Source organism: Sciurus vulgaris (genome assembly GCF_902686455.1).
Source record: "Sciurus vulgaris genome assembly, chromosome: 8".
NCBI lineage: Eukaryota > Metazoa > Chordata > Mammalia > Rodentia > Sciuridae > Sciurus > Sciurus vulgaris.
In genome coordinates this window covers 106,696,115-106,720,133 of record NC_136468.1, presented here as the reverse complement: position 1 = coordinate 106,720,133, position 24,019 = coordinate 106,696,115, and the positions used below count along the sequence as shown (strand labels likewise).

The 24,019-nt window shown below is 38.6% G+C and overlaps 1 long non-coding RNA gene across 1 annotated transcript in view; it reads left to right on the top strand.

Annotated features, from left to right (window-relative positions):
* The window catches only part of LOC306667381, a 58,795-nt gene that overhangs the window by 11,705 nt on the left and 23,071 nt on the right, over nt 1–24,019 (top strand). The window lies entirely within an intron of this gene.

Genomic DNA, 24,019 nt, shown 5'->3' with positions numbered 1-24,019 from the left:
GAGGGTGTTCAGATGAGGTAAGTCAAATCATCACAAAGTCCACTGTTCTTGCCTTGGTCAGCTTCCAAAGTTCCTAAAATTTGACTCTGAGAGCTTTGCCAGTATTTTTGTTGCTTTTATGAGAGCCAAATTTTCAGTTTCTTACTCTGCTAATTTCATTGCTATCACCTAGAAACTCTCTTGAACTTTCTAAATGAACATGAATATCACCTAATCTTTGCATTTTAAATCACTTTACTACAATTGCTAGCAGCTGAGCACAATGACAGAAATTAACTGCACTAGTTCTGATTTAATAGTAATTTCTATGGTTTGTTCTCCAAAGATGAAGTTTGGTTCATCTTGTGCAGGAAGCTTGGTTCTCAATGTAACTATACTGAAAAGGTGGTAGGAGCCTTAGGAGATAGGGCCTAGTGAGGAGTTATTAGGAATGCCTGTCTCTAGAAACTAGGTTAACTCTCTGGAGACTGAATGAGGTTTCATGGGAATGACTTAGGTTTTACAGGACTGGATTTGTTAATGTGAGGCTGGATTATTATAAAACAGCTCAGCATTTCTTCTTGCTTCCTCTCTTACACACATTCCTTTCTCTGCAGGTGTCCCTTAATCTTCTATTTTCTGCCACCAATTAAACCACCATCAGACCCTCTTCAGAAGTCAGAACCATGCTCCTTTCTCTCAATAATTCTGGACTAAGTAAAATTCTTGTCTTTATAAATTACCCAAACTTGGGCGTTTTGTTATGTTAACAGAAAACAGACTAATAACAGTTGACTGTATACTACAATCAATTTTGATGTGGGCCAAAGTGCTAACTGAAGATTTTTAATCAAGTTAATAACATTCTCTTCCACACTCAGTTTATTAGAGCTTCTAATCCTAAAAAGTATCATAGTAGAATCACTATAAAAATGGACAGTTGGGCCAATTGCCTTGAATTTTGACTCTGCCATTATTATGTGGATGACCTAGAGTAAATTTACATAAATACTCTGTGCCTCAATTGTTTTATCATCAGAAGTTTTATTTAATTTGCTGTATTCTCCTTGTTGCAAGTGAGTCACTAGTTCCAGCCACATCAAAGGGTTGTAATTACACAAGCGTGTGTATACCAGGAGGGGGGATCATTGGGATCCATTTTGGAGACGATTTCCCACATTAGGTCAAAAGTTTTTATTATCTCATATTTCTTAAATATTCTTTCCTGTATTTATATTTCTTCTCTCTGCACTTCAGATAGAATATTTTCTACTGAATACTGCATATTTTCTGATTGTCTTCTAATCAGATATAACCCTGATTCAGTTTTGTCCTTCCGCTGTTAAATATTATAATAGACATCATATTTTGTTTATTTTTTTCATTTGGTTATTATGATAGATTTTAACTCTCATTTTATTATTTTTTTCTTTTTTCCTAGTAATTTTTGTCCATCATATTAAAAACAGTAAATTCAAGCATTTTAAGGTGTTAACCACCTATCTTTAATGTCTGAGTAGCCTGTGGATTTATCTGTATTATCTATTTCTTTCCTTAGCTACAGATTATATAATCCTGGTTTTCAGATGAAATGGCATTTTAAATGTAATTATTTTATTTTTCAAATGGCAAAGCCTTCAGGTGATTTATTACTCTAAAAAGATTTCACCTTCCCTTTGTTGGTCAGGTGTGAATGTTCATCTCAAACCATTTGGAGATTATGCTTAGGAGAAACTGGGTTGTATTCCACAAGACTTCAATCACCATCGACTTTTGGGGCTTTTTAAGAAGGTTACTGTGGGTTCTGGGGGTCCACTCTCTTGGACCATCTTCATTTGCCTGGCTGCCAAAATTCTCCTTCATATCTTCTCTGCCTGTCAGAGGTTTGTGCTAAAGTTTCTGAGTTTCCACCCCTATATTCTCATTATTTTTTTTCCTAAGCAGGGAGGGGGAATTGTCAAAAAATAAAACAATGAATAAATTTGGAGGAGGGGCTGTAATGCTAAATATGGCAATGATAAGTGGGCATATCGATGCTCTTAAAATATAAACTAAATCATGCCACTCCCTACTTGACACTAATGGTTTAGAGGAAAACCCAATGAAAATTCTGACCACATCCTTCATGACCATGTGCTTGACCCTACATTCACTTCCCAAACCCTTTTCTCTAACTCCAATGTTTGCCCAGCTTCTTCCCTGCTGGCTTCTTGCTGTTCCTTGAATAGAAAATTTTGGAAATTTTGTAGGTTTTTTCTCTTCTCTCTCCCTGGGGCCATCTTTCATTTTTCTTTTTTTCTTTTTCTTTCTTTTTTTAAAATTTTTTTAGATGTAGATTGACACAATTCATTTATTTTATTTATACATTTTATGTGGTGCTGAGGATCAAACCCAGTGCCTCACATGTGTGAGGCAAGTGCTCTACCACTGAGCCATGATTCCAACCTGTGGACCATCTTTCTTGACAATTTCCACTAAACTTCATTTCATGAGGCCCCAACCCTGAACTCTGAGTATACACTGCCTCACTTTGCTCTCTCCTGTGTGTGTGGGTGGTATTACAAATATATTTGTGGTTTGTCAACCTCTCTCTTATGCTACCTCCATAGATTGAGGAGTTGATCTGTCTTTTTAATTAGACTCTCCCTGTTCTAAGGACAATGCCTGGTATGTGGCCAGAAAGTAATATATCCTCTTTTAACAAATGACTGTTGAATCAATGAAAAGTCCAGATTGCTCCTATAAGACTATAGTGGTCTTAGAAAAACTTACGAGAACCCCAATTCTGTGTGGAAATAGGGAAAAATTTCAAAAAGGAGGTAAAAATTTTTCTGTCCTGTACTGATTTTGGAGGATGGAGGAGGAAAGAGTATTCTAGGCAAGGGAAGTATCTATAAAAACACAGACATAGGAAAGAGTCCAGTATGTTGCTTATGATTCCTACAAAACCTTTTTAAATGCCTAGAACAGAGGGATGTGTTTAAACTACTTATTAATGCACTGAAAGTAAAATTACAAATCAAGGCATGCTTTTCCAAAGAAAATCTATTACAAGTTTAGATCCAAGGCAATTGCTAAATTGCTCAACAGTTTTATTTCTGATCTTTAGGAAAGAAAAGGTGGTTTTCTGGGTTCAAAGTGTAGATAATTTTAATTTACATGAGGTTATGCCATCAGTGAGCATTTACCCAAAGTAATGTAAATTAAAAGTTTGAAAGACTTGGGAAGATGTGTAAACACTGCCTGTAAACACTGGAACTGAAAACAATCCTTTTTAGTATTCAGGAATTCTTCCAGTGGGGAATGAAGTCCTGTGCTGGGAGAAGCAGCAGTATAATGGTGCCTCAGGCATGAAGAATGATGGCAAAGGAGGTCAGGGTGGCTCTGGTTTCCTCTGGACTATGTTGGGCATCATGAGTGGGTCTTCTAGCAGAGTGGCTGGTGAAGACCAACTGAACCGCAGTATTTGAAAACACTTTTCCATGATTCAATGCTTATTTACCGAAGTTAAATCTTAAAAACTTTGACAATACTCTATGAAATCAAACTAGAAGGTACCTGCCTTTTTCTGATGAAAGCATCAACCAAAATTGCTGGACAACACAGCATTTCTACAATTGCATGTACAGGTTATAGCATGTTGCAATGACTCACCATAAATTTATTTAATGGTGTTTATTCTTATAACTTGCCAAGGAAAACCAATTTTGAATTGTTTGCTTTCCAATTCCTATCTGAGACCTAGAGGAGGAGGTTGATATTTCACAAAAGTTAAGGGCAAGGACAGGTCAACCATCTATTCTTCCATGTGCTCAAGAGCACATTTTTATGACTTTTGGATTTCATTTGCTTAGCCTTTCTTAACATAAGCAACACATGTGTATTACTGGTTTCTTTTATATATCTGTAACATCAGATTTTTTTGGTAAGTTAATAGAACAAAAAGTCTCATCCTCAAATTTTTACAATTTACATTGGTCATAGATTGACCAATGTCCTGATATTAAATTGAATTCACAATTTATTATAAGCACAGTGGAAAGAGAGTGATTTTTTTTTAAGATCATGAAGATTTTGAGTGTTTTTCCTAGCACTTGGAAAATGTATATTTTTAAATTATTGTAATTAGTTTCTCTTATACTCAATTTTTTTTTCATCTGTGAAGTGGAAGTGCTATAATGTGTAATCAACAGGGTGTTGTCAGTATTATTAAGTTCTCATATTTGGACTTTGCAATCTTTTTAATTTATTTTTGGTTTTAGGGATTGAACCCAGGGCACTTAACCATCCCCAGTCCTTCTTTTTATATTTTATTAGAGAAAGGGTCTTGCTGAGTTGCTCAGGGCCTTGCTAAGTTGCTAAAGCTAGGTTTGAACTTGTGATCCTGCCTCAGCCTCTCAAGTCACTGGGCTTCCAGGTGCGCTGTACCTGACTAGACTTCACAAGTCTTGTTGCTTTGTTCACTCCAGAACTCTTGCTATGTTTTGGCAGTGTAGATCTTTGCTCAAAAGTTTACTTGCTGACTTTTATCAATGAACTTCCATAATGCTTTGCCTTTTCTTCTAAATTACTCAAAATTGAATTTAATGATTGTTAGGAAAATCATCAGTTACCACATGATAACTGTATTAGTATGAATTTTAGCATATATAGTCCGTTCTGTTTCCTTTCAAATTCCTAAATAGTAAATGTATATTCAGTGTCCAAACCTTTTAAATATCATCCAAGTATATGTTAGGAATGATAAATAATTTTTTATCAAGAAATTTAGAAATTTTATCAATGTTACACATGCAGTGAATGAATTATGTTAATAGTAACCATTAACACACAGCCACTTGGCAGATCCTGGAAATGGCTGTTCTGAGTTGAATTAATGCATCTCTTTTGGTTTTAAATTATAGGGTTATTAGATAGAATTCATTTAAAATTAGACACAACAGGGCTAAGAAGGAAACTGTTAAGCTATTGAGGGTGATACTGTGGTTTTGCAAAAGGGGAAACTGAGGTCTGTGAAATAAGATAATGTGCATAATCAGGTAGGGAAGTGCTGCCCAGGATCCTGAATCACAAAAGTTCCACAGTGGTTCAAATTTCTATCTATACTGGCTACTCCCTTAATTCCTTTTAGCAGGCACCTGATTATCTACTGCAACAGAGTAACTCCAAGGCTTAGTGGTGAAAAGCAACAACCTTTATGCTAGACTCACAGATTTCATAGGCCAGGAATCTAGATATAGCCTAGTTTGGTTGGTTTATCTTTGTCTAGTGTCTGGGACCTCAACTGCAAAGATTTAGCAGTTAGTGGTCACTCAAAATATTGGGTTCTAGAATCACTTTGGAAAATGCTCCTCTAAGTTACCTGGTTTCATTAAAAGGCTTGGACAAGATGACTATATGTGACCTCTCCATGTGACTTTGGCTTCTACCTTTTGTGGTCTTGGGGTAGTAATATCCTTAGGTGATGACTTGGGGCTCCAAGGCCAAGATTTGAATTGAATGAGCAGCAGCTGCTTGGCCTTTTACAACCCAGATTCTGAAGTCAGGAAGTATCACTTCTACCCAATAGTTAAATAAGCACATGCTTTCCCAGGTTCAAGGAGAGAGGTGTCTTCACTTCACAATGATAGAAGTGTCATGTGTTAAAAGAGCCAGGACTCGTGTTTTTGGAGAGCATTTTATGTTCCAGACAATGGCTTTTCTTGGAGCACATTCTGTCTTCAAGGAGCTGCTGATTTATAAGGAAATGAAGAAAGACACTACCCAGATTGGTCTGATTAGGACAGTAGAGCAATTGATATTTTGATTTTGTAACAGGAATAGCAAATGAATGAATGAAACAGTATAGAATACAGAAACAGACTGAAAACCATTTGTAATTTGATAAACAATGGCAGTGTTATGGCAGGTCATTGTCCAAAGGAGGGATTACATAATATATGGAGCAAAGAAAATGCATTTCTACATGGAATTAATTAGATTTCTATCTCTTGCTCTAGAAAAATTAAGTCCAGATGGATTAAAAACTTAAATGTCAGAAGAAAAACTTTGGAGTGAATAGAAGCAATGTTGATGAAAATCACTCTGACCTTGGGGTTAGGAAGAACTTCTTAAACAAGGCACAAAAAACACTAATCACAAAAGATGTGATAAACGAAAGGCACTTTATGGAAATTAAAAACATCTGGTTATCACAGATTCTCTTAGAAATTTTTTTTAAGTTAAAAATGAGAACAGGACCTTTGTAACATATATAGCCAAGTTGAATGAATATCTGTCTCTGTCACCTATCTGTCATTGTTAGGGTTTGGATGTGAGGTGTCCCTAAATGTTCATGCATGAGACAATTAAAGAAGGTTTAGAGGAGAAATGATTGGGTTATGAGAGCCTTAACCCAATCAATGAATTAATCTCTTGATGGGATTTACTGAGAGGTAACTGGAGGCAGGTAGAGTGTGATTGGAGGAGGCGGGTCATTGGGGCATGCCTTTGGATTTTATATTTTATATATAGTGAGTGGAGTCTCTCACTGCTTGCTGATCATCATGTGAACCACTTCCCTCCACCACTCTTCCTCCATAATGTTCTGCTTCATCCCGAACCTTGAGTAATGGAGCTTCTATCTATGGACTGAGACTTCTGAATCTGTGAGCACCAAATAAACTTTTACTCCCTACGATTGTTCTTGTCATGTTGCAGGATTCTCATATGGAGAGACAGAGCACCAAGGCATTCAACAGGAAGCAATGTTTATTACATGCAGCAATGGTATTCTGTGGAATTACATCCAAAGGTCAAGCCTCCCTACGCAGCAGGGCTTTGTCTTATATAGTCCCCGATAGTCCCCCTCTCCCCATCCCTGCTACATACTGGGCCCTTTGTTTTCCCTACATGGAAAAATACTTTTTTTTCAGGTTTTCCATAATAAAAATTATTAAGAAAGTTGTGGCAGAGCTGTGCAGGTGCAATGGCAGGGTCAGCAGGGTTGTGCATGTGCCCAGAATGCCATGTCACCTCTCTTCGTTTAGTGAACGCAGGCACACATGGTTACTATGGTCATGCATACTCACACAGGTGCTGGCCAGGTCACTTCATCTTTTTTTGAAGAGGGCTCCTGGCACAGTCAGGTTTTTAAGTCAAAGTAACAAAAAAGCTGACTAAACCAGAAATTGGTACCAGAAGTGGGGCCATTGCTCTGACTAACATGAGCATGTGGTTCAGGAGCTTTTGAAACTTTTTGGAATTTGTTGGTGAAATTTTGAGATATGTAGCAGAGCACTGGAAATGCTTTTGATTGTTGTAAATGGAGCTTAATGGCCAATTCTGGTGGGATTTCAAAAGATCAGAATAGACAGTGAAGACAGGGCTCAAGAGGGTTCAGAGAAGGACTCGAAGGACTCAATTGGAATTTGGAGTAGAAGTCATTCATGTTGTATTCTGGCTGAGAAGTTATCTGTATTTTGTTGGTGTCATGAGACTTTCACCTTGAGCCTCAAGGAATGGAGCAGGCTATCTATGGACTGAGATTTCTGAAACTAAATGTCCTTAAATGAACTTTTCTTCCTCTAAAATTGTTCTCATCAGGTCTTTTAGTCATAGCAGTGTAAGAGCTGACTAAAATAACCATCTATCAACATTTACAAATAAATGAGAAAAGACAAGTCACTCAAGAAGAAAATGGACAAAAGGCACAAATATCATTTCACTAAAGAGAAAAATATGAATAACCAATAAAAATGAAGAGTTGCTCTGCTTGTTAGTAACCATACATGCGTAAATCAAACTACTGTATGATAACATTTTTTTACTATTCCATTGGCAGTAATTAACATGTAAGGCCATACCAGCATGGACCAGTGGAATGGAACTTCTGATAAGAGTATAAACTGATGCCACAACTTTGGAAGATCATGTGATATTTGACTAAAAGGCCTAAATTCCAGTCCTACACATATACTCCCTTTTCAAATCTTCATCTGCCTGCACCAAGTCCTTCTACCTCCCATTGGTATGTAGGTCATCTGTGGTGTTCTGGTCCCACTACAGAGTATGACATCACAAATGATGCTGAAAGATGACTTGACTTTGCTGTCAAAGGCATAGCAAAGAGTATTAGGAATAAACAGGAAAATCAGGTCCCTTATACCCCTCACAGTGAAAATCCTCTTTTTTTTTTTTCTTTAAATTTATTTTTTTACTGGAGCATTATAGTTACACAAAATAGTTGGGTTCATTCTGACAAAATCATACATGCATGGAATTTGTTTTCAATTCTATTCCCCAGCTCCCCCCACCCTCCATTTTACTTCCTCTACTCTATGGATCTTCCTTTTGTTATAAATTATGTTTTTGAAACACTTATGCTATCAACAAAATAAAGTGGTCTTTCAGGGCAGGAAAAAACTGTACAATCAATATGCTCTGGTGAGTAGAGATGCTACCCAGTGGTCATGGGAGCAGCCTTCCTCCTTTGAGCTACCATCAAATCTATATTCCTAGATGACATTTTAGTTTTTAAAATATTTTCCCAAATATTAACTTGGCCTTAGACTAAGTAAATTTGAATCATAACAATTCTTAAAAGACAAAATTAAGAAAGTCCAAAGCTATTTACTATTAATTAAAATATTGGTGTTTTAATATCAATTAATAACTATTAGTAAATCCTCTTTTCTTTTATTTTTCCTTAAAAACACAAACACACAAAAAGATGGTAATATCATCTCTAGCTTCAAGACTCCATTTGACCCTATTGTCTGTGACAGAGCTTTAATGTTACAGGGTTTAAGTGATAACTGAAGAAGAAGTCATGAAGGTGCATTCCTTGATAACTTCTCTCCATGCTTTATAAGTGGAGGTGTAACTGAGGCATGTGCTGAAGAGAGGCTGTGGATAGGGAGGCTCGAGAACAATATGGAGGCTGATAGATACTCTAATTAGTCTTGAGGAAAATTAGCTCAATGGAAGAAAACATAGATTTCAAACTTGACCTTCTAATTGCCCTAAATATTCAGGTTCATTTTTGTGCCTAAAAATTAAAGTGAGTATCTCCTTTCATATACCCCTTATTATTTCTTATCATGTCATATTTGAAGGCTTCTGCACTGTATTTTTCTCTACACTTATAAACCCATTTATAAGAGGGTTAGATAAAATTCTTCAGGCTTGTTTTTATCTCTCTTGAGTGTCATCTGTGTCTTGGACAGTACCGTCATTTGGCACACATCAGTATTTGGAGGCCTTCCCTCTCTGTCTCAAAAGGTTAAGGGAGCTCTGCTTTTGAAGTTTCAAATTTGACCTCTCAGAAAATATTGAGCAAAGAAGTGAATGTGAACTTTTGGAGACAAAGTATCACTGAATCACAAATGATCATGATGTCTGAGGATGGATTCTCACACTCTGGTAACATACTGGCTGTATCAGCAGTATTGCTTAAGCAAAAGTTCATGGATGCCTGGTTTGATGATACTATTGTTGTTCTGTTCTCAATGGTTCTGGAGAAGTATCAGCCATGGCAAGAGAAGGGCAGGCTGGAGAGATGCAGGTCTGCTTTGTGTCACACCTGGGTTGCTATTTAGTGCTTTGCATAAGCCAGTATGTAATTGTCCAGACTCCTAACACATGAAGACATGGACTTCCAATGCTTCTGGCTCAGACCCTTCTAGGCAGATGAGGCCTGGTGGGGACAACAATGGCCAATTCTGTTTACACAGCAACATATGAGCCCAGTCTGTAGACTCCTGGAGATTCTTGTCTCTTTTGAAGGGATCAGCTCCACAGTTTGGAGAAGGTGGTCCAAAGCACATTAGTTGAAAGTGAGTGATCTAAGTGACATAAAGGGAAGGGACCTGAAAGAATGCAGAGCAAGTGTGTGGTTCTGATTAAACCCAGACACACAGCAGCTGAACTCTTGCTCCCTCTAAGAAACATGTAAAAATACCAAGACATTTCTGAAAACTATGGTGCTTTAGGGTATAAGCAGTATTTTACTGTAAAACACCCAGATCTCTGAAACCTCAGGGTCCAGTCTACATGGATAGGATGTATGACCTTGTGACTGGTTTCTTCAGATTGGAGGAGTAAGCAAAATTAAATTTTCTTGATAAAAAATCTAAAGATATTAAAAAGTCATTTGCATCAATCTGAGTATTCCAAAACAATGAGGAAATGAACATGATTTTTCACCCTATGTTCATGATGTAGTAAGATCTTGTCATACACTGCATCATCTTTTCCACAAGAAGATATTAAATTTCTTCTTTGTGACTGACAGAAGTTAAAAGTCGTAAACTCCATTTACAGTGAGTGTTTGCTGGATGAAGAAAGGTGGTCCCCAAAACCTTTGTCTTGTCCTGCAGAGTGAGGGAAGGAAAGCTGGTCAGCAGAGGATCTCAGCTTCCTACGCAGTAAGTAATGCAAGTGCAGATGCTGGGTCAAGAGGTGCTTAGAAATCCTGTTACTTCTACATGAAAATGGGAACTCAGTCTTTGAAAGGTGATCTGCAGCTATCAATAAAAGAGGATCAAGAGATAATGCAGAAAGGTGCATTTTCCTGTTTTCTCACCCCACATTTCTTTATTTGTCTGCATGACCCAGACCCAGGTGAACTGCTAATTGAAACTTCCTGGAGGTATCTCTTTCCAATCTGCAGCCTAACCTGCTACAACTAAGCTGGTCATATCTGCTGTTCATTTTATAAAATTATAGCTAACATTTCTGGTGCGCTTACTATGCACCAGCAATGACTGGGCAAAGCACTGCCTGTCTTTATCTTTGGGTGCTAGATCTGAGTCATGAGTGACAGTTCTGGGTTATGTATCACATCTTTCCAGTTCCAATTCAGATGCTGCAAACCACTGTGCATTGGCCTTCTTCCAAGCTTTCTACTCTTTTTATTCAGCATTGGCATAAAGGAGTTAGTGTTTCCAATGAATGAACCAATTACAATGGTAATATTAATTTCTTTGGTTGAATATGTAAATATACTGCTCTGAGAATAATAAATCAGTGCAGACAGATGGTATAAAGTCCTTTTTCACATTAAATAACATACTCACAGGTTCTGGGGATTATGACATGGAAATCTTTGAGGGACTATTATTTAAAAAGATAAGTACTAATATATATGCCAGTGTGCAATCCATCTGACTGTTTTGCTCTTTCTTTCTCACCCCCGGACACCTAGTTTTCATTCCACTACTTTATATATGATAATACTTAAGCCATATGGATTATTTAGCCTTAGTTTAAAATAATTCCAGCATATTCTATAGCAGTATATTCTGACTTCAATTGAATGGAGGAAGGAAGGACTGTATAGAGGGAAAAGAGGGGTGGGAGGGGTTGGGGGGAAGGGAAAAATAACAATGAATCAAACAACATTGCCCTATGTAAATTTATGATTTTTAATAAAAAAAATATATATATTAAAAAAAAACTACACTCACCCCAATTAGAATGATGATTATCAAGAATACAAGCAACAATAGGTGTTGGAGAGGATGTGGGGAAAAAGGTACACTCAAACATTGCTGGTGGGGTTGCAAATTAGTGCAGCCGCTCTGGAAAGCAGTGTGGAGATTCCTTAGAAAACTTGGAATGGACCTACCATTTGACCCAGCTATCCCACTTCTTGGCCTATACCCAAAGGACTTAAAATCAGCATACTACAGAGATACAGCCACATCAATGTTCATAGCTGCTCAATTCACAATAGCCAGACTATGGAACCAACCTAGATGCCCTTCGATTGATGAATGGATAAAGAAACTGTGGTGTATATATACAATGGAATATTACTCAGCCATAAAGAATAATAAAATTATGGCATTTGCAGGCAAATGGATGAAATTGGAGAATATCATGCTAAGTGAAATAAGCCAATCTAAAAAAATCCAAAAGACAAATGATCTAACTGATAAGCGGATGATGAAACATAATGGGGGGGTGGGAAGAGGGCAAGAATGGAGGAAGGAGGGACTATATAGAGGGAAAAGAGAGGTGGGAGGGGTGGGGGGGAAGGAAAAAAATAACAGAATGAATCAAACATGTAAATGTATGAATATGCAAATGGTATGCTGTTACTCCATGTACAAACAGAAACAACATGTATCCCATTTGTTTACAATAAAAAATAAATAAAAAGTGAAAAAAAATGAGAATATTGGTCAAAATGTGAACAAGTGAAGTTTTCTTGGCATTAGGAGCTAAGACACTGATGGTTTAGTTTTGATGTCTATTCAATAACTATACAAAGTCCACATTCTTTTTTGGGGGGGGGGGGTACCAGCCATTGAACTCAGGAGCACTTGATCACTGAGCTACATCCCAGCCCTATTCTATATTTTATTCAGAGATGGGGTCTCACTGAGTTGCTTAGTGCCTTGCTTTCGCTGAGGCTAGCTTTGAACTCACAGTCCTCCTGTCTCAGCCTCCCGAGTCACTGGGATTACAATCCTGTGCCGCCGCACCTAGCCACAAAGTCCACATTCTTTAATAAGACGTTTACATTTTTTATCAAGTTCTAGAAAAACAACAAAGAGCAGACCTGTCAACTTTTTCTTGTATCTTGTGAGACCTTTGGCCCTCACTATATCAGTGTGCCCTTCCATTACTTTGAACAAGTCTAACTTTAAAACATCCATGGATAAACAGTGAGTGTCACATAGTAAACCTGGAATGGTGAATGCTTTAAATCCTAGCAGATATCTCACCTGTTATCTGTTCCCAACCTATCCGTCTCTGGATATAAAAAATATTCTCTTTTAATTGTGTAGAATATAAGTTTTTGTCAGTGTGAAAATAACTGAAGAATTGTAATGTTCAAATAAATGTACTGCTGTTTTTAAGAGTTAATGTGCTTGTGTATGAACCCACACATGTACCAGCAGATAACACTCTTCTTCCTAAATCAAACTCCCACCTTTCTAAGAAGGCAGATAGAGCCCAGGCTTGAAGTTGTCCCATGAAAACTGAGGAGGGACACTTGTACATTGGTGAACTTTATACCCTGAGAAAGGGAAGAGAAAGGTAGACTGAAGTACACTGCATGTGTGTACCCCCTGCAGGAAGTTAGAGCAATAGGTGAGAACGTAAGCTAGTTTAGCCATTATGAAAAATTATATGAAGTTTCCTCAAACTAAAACTAGATCTACCAAATGATAAAGAAATCCCACTTCCCATTATATACCCATAGAAAATGAAATTAATATGTTGGAAGAGATATCTGCTTCTGTTTATTGCAGCACTATTCACAACAGCCAAGACATGAAAATAATCTGTCTACCAATAGATGAACATAGAAACCAAGTGTGATCTATATCCACAATGGAATATTATTCAGCCATAAAAGTTGGAAATACTGTCATGATGATGTGAATGAATGTATAGGGCATTATGTTAAGTGAAATAAGCCAAACACAGAAAGACAAATATGGTATGATCTCAATTATATATGGAATTGAAAGCAACCAAACTCAAAGAAGCAGGGAATGGAATGGTGTTTGCAGAGCCTGGAGGAGGGCATATGAAGGTATGATGGTCTGAGTATTAGAATCTCAGGCAGAAAGGTATAGAGTCTTTATTCAACTCTTTAGTTTATAATACTGTGATGTCTATTTCAAAATAACTATGAGTAAATTTCTCATGTTTCATCATAAAATGATAAGTATTTGAGGTGATGTATATTCCGTATTATATTCATAAGTCACAGTATTACTTTGTACTCCATAAATATGTACAAGGCTAAATTGTCAATTTATAATACATTTTTTTTTTTTTTGGCGGGGGGACACTTACCACCAAACCACATCCCCAGCCTTTTTTTAATGTTTTATTTTGAGACAGGGTCTCACTAAGTTGCTTAGGACCTCATTAAGTAGATGAGGGTGGCTTTCAGCTTACTATCCTCTTGCCTCCGCTTCCCAAGCTGCTGGGAATACTGGTGTGCACCACCACACCCAATTATAATAAAATTTGGAAACAGGGATATCTCAATGCCCTGAGCCCTCAGGAGAGGGAGATTGTTGCTGCAAGCCGAGGGAGCAAGGAGCTCATTTCAGAATCAAGTCTTTGAGAGGAGGAGATTGAAGGGTCACTAGGCTAGCAACAGAGTTGACAAGGTAGAAAGAGAGGCATTCTCCCCTCCTCTCCTTTAGGTGAGTTTGAAATTAAGCAGAGTGAAAAGGTATGGGCACACGCTATTCCGGTTTGCACTCCAAGAATCAGGAACACTGATTCTTAGCTGCAGGTAGGAGAACATAGTGTCACCTCCCCACCTCCATCTGGGGACATGGCAGCTTATCTTTGATGCTGTGGGGCACAGTGAGATTTTCTGAATTTGTATTAAGAATGTGACTTTGAAGTAAAAATTAATTTCACTTCTTTCAGAGAAGATTGAAGTGTGATGTCTAGAATATGGGCTTTAAAACAATATGGGCTGCCAGGCATGGTGGCACATGACTGTAATCCTAGCAACAGGAGAGGCTGAGGCAGGACGATGAGAGGTTTGAGGCCAACCTCAACAATTTAGTTTGGACCTGTCTCGGAATAAATAAAAAAGAAAAAAAAAAGCAAATGGCTGGGGGCATAGCTCAGTGGCAAAGTACTCCGGGGTGCTTCTGGGCCAGAATAAACAGAATAAAAAAATGCTTTCCTGACTTCAGAAAGCTCACAGTCACAGTCCACCTGTGAGAAGATAAGGGTGAATGGGGGCAGAACTAGTGATAATTTCAGGGGCAGATGATCTAACAGTGGGCCACTCCTGAAATAGTGCGGAGCAATGGCAGCAGTGCATGTGTGGAACTCCATCTGAGCCACAGCCTCCCCAGAGCAGAATTCCTTATGAGCTGTTCCACTTCCAGCAGGCAGTGGCCAATTAAGGTGTGTGTTACTCGGGAAAGGCTTTTCTTCCCATGAGATGTCACATGTTCAAACCTGACATGGCTAGAAAGGGCCCAGGTGAGAAAATGAACTTAGACTATCATCCTTCGGCTAATTTCAGTTCAGTAAACCCAAAAATGGACGGAGAAGGAAAATTCTTTCCCTGAAACTTGACTTATAAAACTAAGTTTTTCTATATATGCTACCAAAAATGTTTACGATATTAAGTTTACCAAAATATTCACAATATTTTGAATTTCTGACGTGGCATCACAAATTATTATAAAACTGAATGTGCAGATGGTTGTCATGGTTAATAGGTTGGATTCAATGAGGGGCTTCTCCACACTTCTGAAGTCTGGGGCTGTTTAACCTTTCCAAGACTTACCGAATGCTAGTACCCATTCACTTAGGACAACAAAAAGATCTACCTCTCTCTGATTATTATAAGAGGAAAAAAACTCATGAAAAATCTTTAGCTGGGAGCTTAGTCAGTATTAAGTAATGTTTTTACTCAAACCCCAGATTTATTGTAACTTGGGATTTCTTTCATGGGGAAGGGGAAAATGTTTGCCAATGGTTGCTCTGGTGAAGGACATCTTAGCAGTTTGCAGTTGGATGAATAAGTGCGTTGTCATGGGGTGTCACTTTAAGACAGGGGTTTTGACAATGAAGTTTGTCATATCATATACTACCCAACTTGTCACACCGGAAAAATTCCCTTTTGGAGTCTATGCTCAGCTGAACAGTCTCTTCTGTTCCTCCTCCTCCTCCTTTAATGGAAAAGGGAATTCTTTGCTTATTCTGTTTCCTTTTCCAAAAACTTCAAGGCAAATTATTGTCCCTTGTGCTAACCTAGTAGCACATGATGTCTGTTGTGATCTTCCTTTGACTCCATGTGATTTCCCCCTTTTTTAATTATCGTCTTGTCTTGATTTTTTTTTTTTATTGTAAACAAATGGGATACATGTTGTTTCTCTGTTTGTACATGGAGTGAAGGCATACCATTTGTGTAATCATAAATTTACATACAGTAATGTGGTTTGATTCATTCTGTTATTTTTTCCCTTCCCCCCACCCCTCCCACCCCTCTTTACCTTCTATACAATACTTTCTTCCTCCATACTTGCCCCCCTCCCTAACCCTAACTCTAACCCAAACATTAACCCTTCCCTCCCCCCCTTTATGTGTCATCCTCCACTTATTAGCGATATCATTCGTCCTTTGGCTTTTTGAGATTGGCTTATCTCACTTAGCATGATATTCTCCAATTTCATCCATTTGCCTGCAAATGCCATAATTTTATCATTCTTTATGGCTGAGTAATATTCCATTGTATATATATACCACAGCTTCTTTATCCACTCATCAATTGAAGGGCATCTAGGTTGGTTCCACAGTCTGGCTATTGTGAATTGAGCAGCTATGAACATTGATGTGGCTGTGTTTCTGTAGTATGCTGATTTTAAGTCCTTTGGGTATAGGCCAAGGAGTGGGATAGCTGGGTCAAATGGAGGGTCCATTCCAAGTTTTCTAAGGAATCTCCACACTGCTTTCCAGAGTGGCTGCACTAATTTGCAGCCCCACCAGCAATGTATGAGTGTACCTTTCTCCCCACATCCTCGCCAACACCTGTTGCTTGTATTCTTGATAATCGCCATTCTAATTGGGGTGAGATGGAATCTTAGGGTGGTTTTGATTTGCATTTCTCTTATTACTAGAGATGTTGAACATTTTTTCATATGTTTATTGATTGCTTGTACATCTTCTTCTGTGAAGTGTCTGTTCATTTCCTTAGCCCATTTGTCGATTGGATTATTTGTATTGTTGGTGTAGAGTTTTTTGAGTTCTTTATAGATTCTGGAGACTAGTGCTCTATCTGAAGTATGATTGGCAAAGATATTCTCCCACTCTGTAGGCTCTTTCTTCACATTACTGATAGTTTCCTTTGCTGAGAGAAAGCTTTTTAGTTTGGATCTATCCCGTTATTGATTCTTGCTTTTATTTCTTGTGCTATGGGAGTCCTGTTGAGGAAGTCTGGTCCTAGGCCGACATGTTGAAGATCGGGACCTACTTTTTCTTCTATAATCTGCAGAGTCTCTGGTCTGATTCCAAGGTCCTTAATCCATTTTGAGTTGAGTTTTGTGCAGGGTGAGAGATATGGGTTTAGTTTCATTCTGTTGCATATGGATTTCCAATTCTCCTAGCACCATTTGTTGAAGAGGCTATCTTTTCTCCATTGCATATTTTTGGCGCCTTTGTCTAGTATTAGAAAGTTGTATTTATTTGGGTTTGTGTCCGTGTCCTCTATTCTGTACCATTGATCTACCTTTCTATTTTGGTACCAGTACTATGCCGTCTTTGTTATTATTGCTTTGTAATAAAGTTGAAGTTCGGGTATTGCGATATCCCCTGCTTCATTTTTCCTGCGAAGGATTGCTTTAGCTATTCTGGGTTTCTTATTCTTCCAGATGAATTTCATGATTGCTTGCTCTATTTCTGTAAGGTACGTCATTGGGATTTTAATTGGGATTGCATTGAATCTGTATAGCACTTTTGGTAGTATGGCCATTTTGACAATATTAATTCGGCCTATCCAAGAACATGGGAGATCTTTCCATCTTCTAAGGTTTTCTTTAATTTCTTTCTTTAGTGTTCTGTAGTTCTCATTGTAGAGGTCTTTCACCTCTTTTGTGAGATTGATTCCCAAGTATTTTATTTTTTTCGATGCTATGGTGAATGGGGTAGTTTTCATAATTTCTCTTTCTGAGGATTCCTCACTTATGTATAAAAATGCATTGGATTTATGAGCATTGATCTTGTAACCTGCTACTTTACTGAATTCACTTATGAGTTCTAACAGTTTTCTGGTGGAATTTCCTGGTTCCTCTAAGTATATAATCATATCATCCGCAAATAGGGATAGTTTGAGTTCTTCTTTTCCTATTCGTATTCCTTTAATTTCCTTGGTCTGTCTAATTGCTCTGGCTAGAGTCTCAAGAACGATATTGGAGTGGTGAAAGAGGGCATCGCTGTCTTGTTCCAGTTTTTAGGGGGAATGCTTTCAGTTTTTCACCGTTTAGAATGATATTAGCCATGGGCTTAGCATAGATGGCCTTTAAAATGTTAAGGAATGTTCCCACTATCCCTATTTTTTCTAGTGTTTCGAGCATGAAGGGGTGTTGTATTTTATCAAATGCTTTTTCTGCATCTATTGAAATAATCATGTGATTCTTGACTTTAAGTCTATTGATATGGTGAATTACATTTATTGATTTCCGGATGTTGAACCAACCTTGCATCCCTGGGATAAAACCCACTTGATCGTGGTGCACTATCTTTTTAATATATTTTTGTATGCGATTTGTTAAAATTTTATTGAGAATTTTTGCATCAATGTTCATTAATGATATCGGTCTGAAATTTTCTTTCCTCGATTTGTCTCTGTCTGGCTTGGGTATCAGGGTAATATTGGTTTCATAGAATGAGTTTGGGAGGGTACCCTCCTCTTCTATTTCATGGAATACTTTGAGAAGTATTGGAATGAGCTCTTCTTTAAAGATTTTGTAGAACTCGGCTGAGAACCCTTCTGGTCCTGGACTTTTCTTTGTTGGTAGGCTTTTGATGACCTCTTCTACTTCATTACTTGAAATTGATCTATTTAAATTGTGTATGTCCTCCTCGTTCAATTTAGGCAATTCATATGTCTCTAGAAACCTGTTGATGTCTTCGAAATTTTCTATTTGGTTAGAATATAGATTTTCAAAATAGCTTCTAATTATGTTTTGTATTTCAATCGTGTCTGTTGTGATATTTCCTTTGTTCATTCCGAATTTTGGTGATTTGGGTTTTCTCTCGTCTTCTCTTTGTTAGAGTGACTAAGGGTTTATCAATTTTGTTTATTTTTTCAAAGAACCAACTATTTATTTTGTCAATTTTTTGTATAGTTTCTTTTGTTTCAATTTTGTTGATTTCAGCTCTGAGTTTAACTATTTCCTGTCTTCTACTAATTTTGGTGTTGGTCTGTTCTTCTTTTTCTAGGGCTTTAAGCTGTAGTGTTAGGTTGTTTATTTGTTGATTTTTACTTCTTTTATTGAATGCACTTCATGAAATAAATTTTCCTCTAAGTACTGCTTTCATAGTGTCCCAAAGATTTTGATATGATGTTTCTTTGTTCTCATTTACTTGTAAGATTTTTTTAATTTCCTTCCTAATATCTTCTGTTATCCATTCATCATGTAATAGCATATTGTTTATCTCCAGGTGTTGGACTAGCTTCTGTTTTTTACTCTTTCATTTATTTCTAACTTCAATCCATTATGATCTGATAGAATACAAGGTAGTGTCTCTATCTTCTTGTATTTGCTTACATTAGCTTTGTGGCATAATATATGGTCTATTTTAGAGAAGGATCCATGTGCTGCTGAGAAGAAAGTGTATTCGCTCTTGGTTGGATGGTATATTCTATAAATGTCCGTTAAGTCTAAATTATTGATTGTGTTATTGAGATCTATGGTTTCTTTGTTCAATTTTTGTTTGGAAGATCTGTCCAGTGGTGAGAGAGGTGTGTTAAAATCACCTAGTATTATTGTGTTACGGTCTATTTGGTTTCTGAAATTGAGAAGGATTTGTTTGACGTACATGGATGAGCCAATGTTCGGGCATAGATACTTATCATTGTTATGTCTTGCTGATTTATGGTTCCCTTAAGCAGTATGTAATGTCCTTCTTTATCCCTTCTGACTAGTTTTGGCTTGAAGTCCACATTATCTGAAATGAGGATGGATACCCCAGCTTTTTTGCTGAGTCCATGTGCATGGTATGTTTTTCCCCATCCTTTCACCTTTAGTCTATGGGTATGTCTTTCTACGAGGTGAGTCTCTTGCAGGCAACATATTGTTGGATCTTTCTTTTTGATCCAATCTGCCAGTCTATGTATTTTGATTGATGAGTTCAGGCCATTAATATTCAGGGTTATTATTGAGATATGATTAGTATTCCCGGACATTTGGTTCATTTTATTTATTTATTTATTTATTTATTTATTTATTTATTTATTTATTTATTTATTTTGAGACGACTTTGTTTTTCCTTTATTTGACTATTCCTTTAGGATAGTTCCTCCCATTGCTGATTTGTTTCTTTGTTTTTCATCTCTTCCTCGTGGAATATTTTGCTGAGAATGTTCTGTAATGCTGGCTTTCTTTTTGTAAATTCTTTTAGCTTTTGTTTATCATGGAAGGATTTTATTTCATCATCAAATATGAAGGTAAGTTTTGCTGGGTATAAGATTCTGGTTGGCATCCATTTTCTTTCAGGGCTTGAAAAATGTTGTTCCAGGCCCTTCTAGCTTTTAGGGTCTGGATTGAAAAATCTGCTGATATCCGTATTGGTTTCCCCCTGAATGTAATTTGATTCCTCTCTCTTGCGGCCTTTAAAATTCTGTCTTTATTTTGTATGTTAGGTATTTTCATTATAATGTGCCTTGGTGTGGGTCTGTTGTAATTTTGTATATTTGGAGTCCTATAAGCCTCTTGTACTTGATCTTCCATTTCATTCTTCAGATTTGGGAAATTTTCTGATAGTATTTCATTGAATAGATTGTTCATTCCTTTGGTCTGTTTCTCTAAGCCTTCCTCAATCCCAATAATTCTTAAATTTGGCCTTTTCATGATATCCCATAGTTCTTGGAGATTCTGTTCATGATTTCTTACCATCTTCTCTGTTTGTTCAACTTTGTTTTCAAGGTTAAATATTTTATCTTCAATGTCTGATGTTCTGTCTTCCAGGTGTTCTATTCTATTGGTTATGCTTTCTTATGGAGTTCTTAATTTGGTTTATTGTTTCCTTCATTTCAAGGATTTCTGTTTGTTTTTTTTTTTTTCAATATCTCTAACTCTTTATTGAAATGATCTTTTGCTTCCTGTATTTGCTCTTTTAACTGTCGATTGGTGCGATCATTCAGTGCCTGCATTTGCTCTTGCATCTCGTCATTTGCTTCCCTGATCATTTTAATTATGTACATTCTGAATTCCCTTTCTGTCATTTCTTCTGCCATGCTGTCGTTGGGTTTCATTGATGTAACATCTAGATTTGTTTGCAGCATTTTCTTTCCTTGTTTTCTCATATTGTTCAGGTATCAGTTGACCGCTGTGATATTGCAAATTTCCTCTATTGTCTTATAATATCCCTGAAGATTTCTAGTATATCCCCTCTTAGTCTTCAGTAGCCTGAAGTCTTTGAGGAAGTTGATAATGCAGTGCTCCACAAGGGAGCTGACTCCCTAGGGGTGGTGGCCTTCCAGTGGGGTATAATCCCTGCTAGTGGGCAGAGGTACCTTCACTTGCTGATGAATGGTCATCCAAAAGGGAAGTAGGATGTGGGCTGATGCAAGACCAGTTTGGGCCTGTGTCTCTGATTTTACAGTCCTTTTGGGAGAACCTTACCCGACAGGGAGGACTCACCTGGTGGGGAGGTCTCGCTGGTCGGTTTCCCTCCCAGAGGTTCCGTTCAATTCACAACTACCGCCTGGGCTGGGCAGCCTTCTTCTGCAATGTTCCCAGGGACCCGGACCTACCTCCTGGGCCTGGAAGCCTCACCCTTTGCAGACGAATCTCCTTAGGCTGCCTCTCCTCAGAGAAGCTGCCTGTAGTCCTGGAGCCTTCGCTCCGCCCCTCAGTTTGTCTGTGGGGCTCTTCCACCAAGAAGTCGCGTAGGCCCTGGGACCCTGCTATGCACTTTTCGCCTGGCTATGTGGCCCCTCCTCTGAGCAGCCACCTGGAGCCCCTTACAATCGCTCCGAGTTCCAGTGACCCGCCACACGCCTTTTCCTCCGGCAGCCACCTGTTGTTCCGTGCGGTCGCTCTAAGTCCAAGTGACCCACCACGCACCTCTTTCTCCACCAGGCAGTCACCCAGAGATCTGGTGCGTCACGAGTCCCAAGAACTCACTGTGCACCTTCTTGTCCCGACTGCCGTAGCCCTGGTGCAGTCACTTCGAGCCCAAGCACCCCGCCGCGCTCCTCCTCCTTCTCCAGACAACCCCCCTGTGTTCAGGAACGGATGCTCTGGGACCAAACCACTCACCACGCTGTTCCACCGGATAGCCGCCCAGAGCCCTGGCACAGCTGCTCCAATTCCAAGCGACGTGCCGAGCCCGTATTTCTCCTTCTCCTCTGGGCAGCCCCCTGTGTTCAGGGGTGGTCACTTTCAGTCCAAACAGCTCACCGAGCACCTTCTCCTTTGGGCAGCCTCCCAGAGCCCGGGTGGGTTGCACCGAGTCCAAGCGCTGTGGTGAACAGCCACCTCTCCAATGCTCCCAGTTGTCTGTGTTCACTGCTCCGGTGGGGGGAGGGGCGCCTCGCCGGCAGCTCTACTTCACAAAGTTCCCTGCTTTTGGGGCTACCGCCCCGTCCGGGACGCCTGCCCAGTGGGAGACACTCACCTGGCTGCTTTGAGTTGGTCCCAAGTCTCTCTATATCTCCTCTTCTTGAGTCCTGAGTCCTGGAGCAACATGCAACACAGCAACCCTCTAGTCCGCCATCTTGAATCCCCCCTCTTCTTTTCATTTCCTGGCATTTGAGGGGCCTAGTGTTTTCCATATAGATCTTCAAGCAACTGCACAGCAGAGCAAACTGAGTCCCCATTTCTTGGTGCTCAGGAGCCAGGTCTGCTCCCTGGGGATCTTCAGCACCCCCACAGCACAGCAACAAGGGACTCCAAAATGTGAAAGTGAATCCTAGAGCCTAATGGCAAGAATGGCGGACACAGGAAGAAAAAACCCTACCAGATTGTGTTGTCTTGATTTTTTAATCTAATTTATATTAAAGTAAAATAGATATTTCTCTAAGCTTCCTCAAAGACTTTTTTGTAATGAGAAAGTGCATTTAAGAAACGAGTTTTCTGTGTTGAACTATTTTTGTCATTGTTCGTGGTTGTGAGATGTTAGAGCTCCTGCCTATTCTTTTATTATTGTCAGATGTAGATTTTAGTTTTTGCAGCTTTGGGGATTTTTTTTAAAGCTTATTTCTATGTACCCTCTAGTTCATTTATGAGAAAGGGCTTGTTTGGCCAACCCCTGAGTGAGCATCAGGGGAGGGACTGAGTGCCCAGGTTTTCTTGTCTTTCTGAAATTGTTGGGTAAAGAATGTCTTTGTTTTTCATGAATGCCTCTGTTGTTAATTCAGTCTGTTGCCTTCCATAGTCAAGATGCTCTGGTGCCACATCTCAGAATCTTCCTGACCTGGTTGACCATTAGTTTTGATCATAATTCTGTGGACTGAGACTAGGGTCCTTCCCTGAGAGTAGCTCTGGTATGCTAACACAACACACACACACACACACACAGGACACTGTGGATGAAGAGATGTCAACTTAGTGTGAAGCAGGTGCTGAAAATCAAACCCTTCTTCAGACAGTAATTAGGGTCACAGTCTCCCCTACTCCCTACACCAGAACATCAATGTGGATATTATCTCTTAAGCTGAGTGTTCTCAGCCTCTGCATTACTGCTTCCACTCTGTGGGGTGCTTCCAGGTCTTGAGCAATGGCTACTTTTCGTTCTCACTTCTACTTTTACATGTCCATGTGGTTTCTGGGGTGGAATCTAAATAATGAGACCACATCACTTGTTGAGTAGATGCAGCTCATCCTCCCCTTGAGAGCCCTCAGGACATTGAAGTTACTATCATATCCACAGAGAATTTTCTTTGTGTTAAATTTGCTCCTGATTCTAACTAAAGAAGCATTCAACCATATAATCCAAGGTCATAAAAATCAGATTATGAGGTGCTAAGTGTAAGAGTTGTCACTTACAAATTTTTCTTGATGAATTGTCATAGGAAAAAGATGCATGATTCAGGTTTTTGTTTGACTATGGTCTACTTAGCAGACATCTGTTACTCAGTTAAAATTGATTATAAGCTGATATACTCTATTAGAATTTATTAAGACCTTGAGAGTGCTAATTAGAATTGACTTCTACCCAAGATACTACTAAGTTAAAAAATCTCCATGTTGCAAATCTACATGCAGAAATTTGACTTTCTTAAAATGAATTATAGAGCATCCATTTTAAAATGAGTGATCAATGCATCATTTTTTTTTTTTTTTGTTTTGTGCCTGGGATTGAACTCAGGGGCACTCCACCACTGAGCCACATC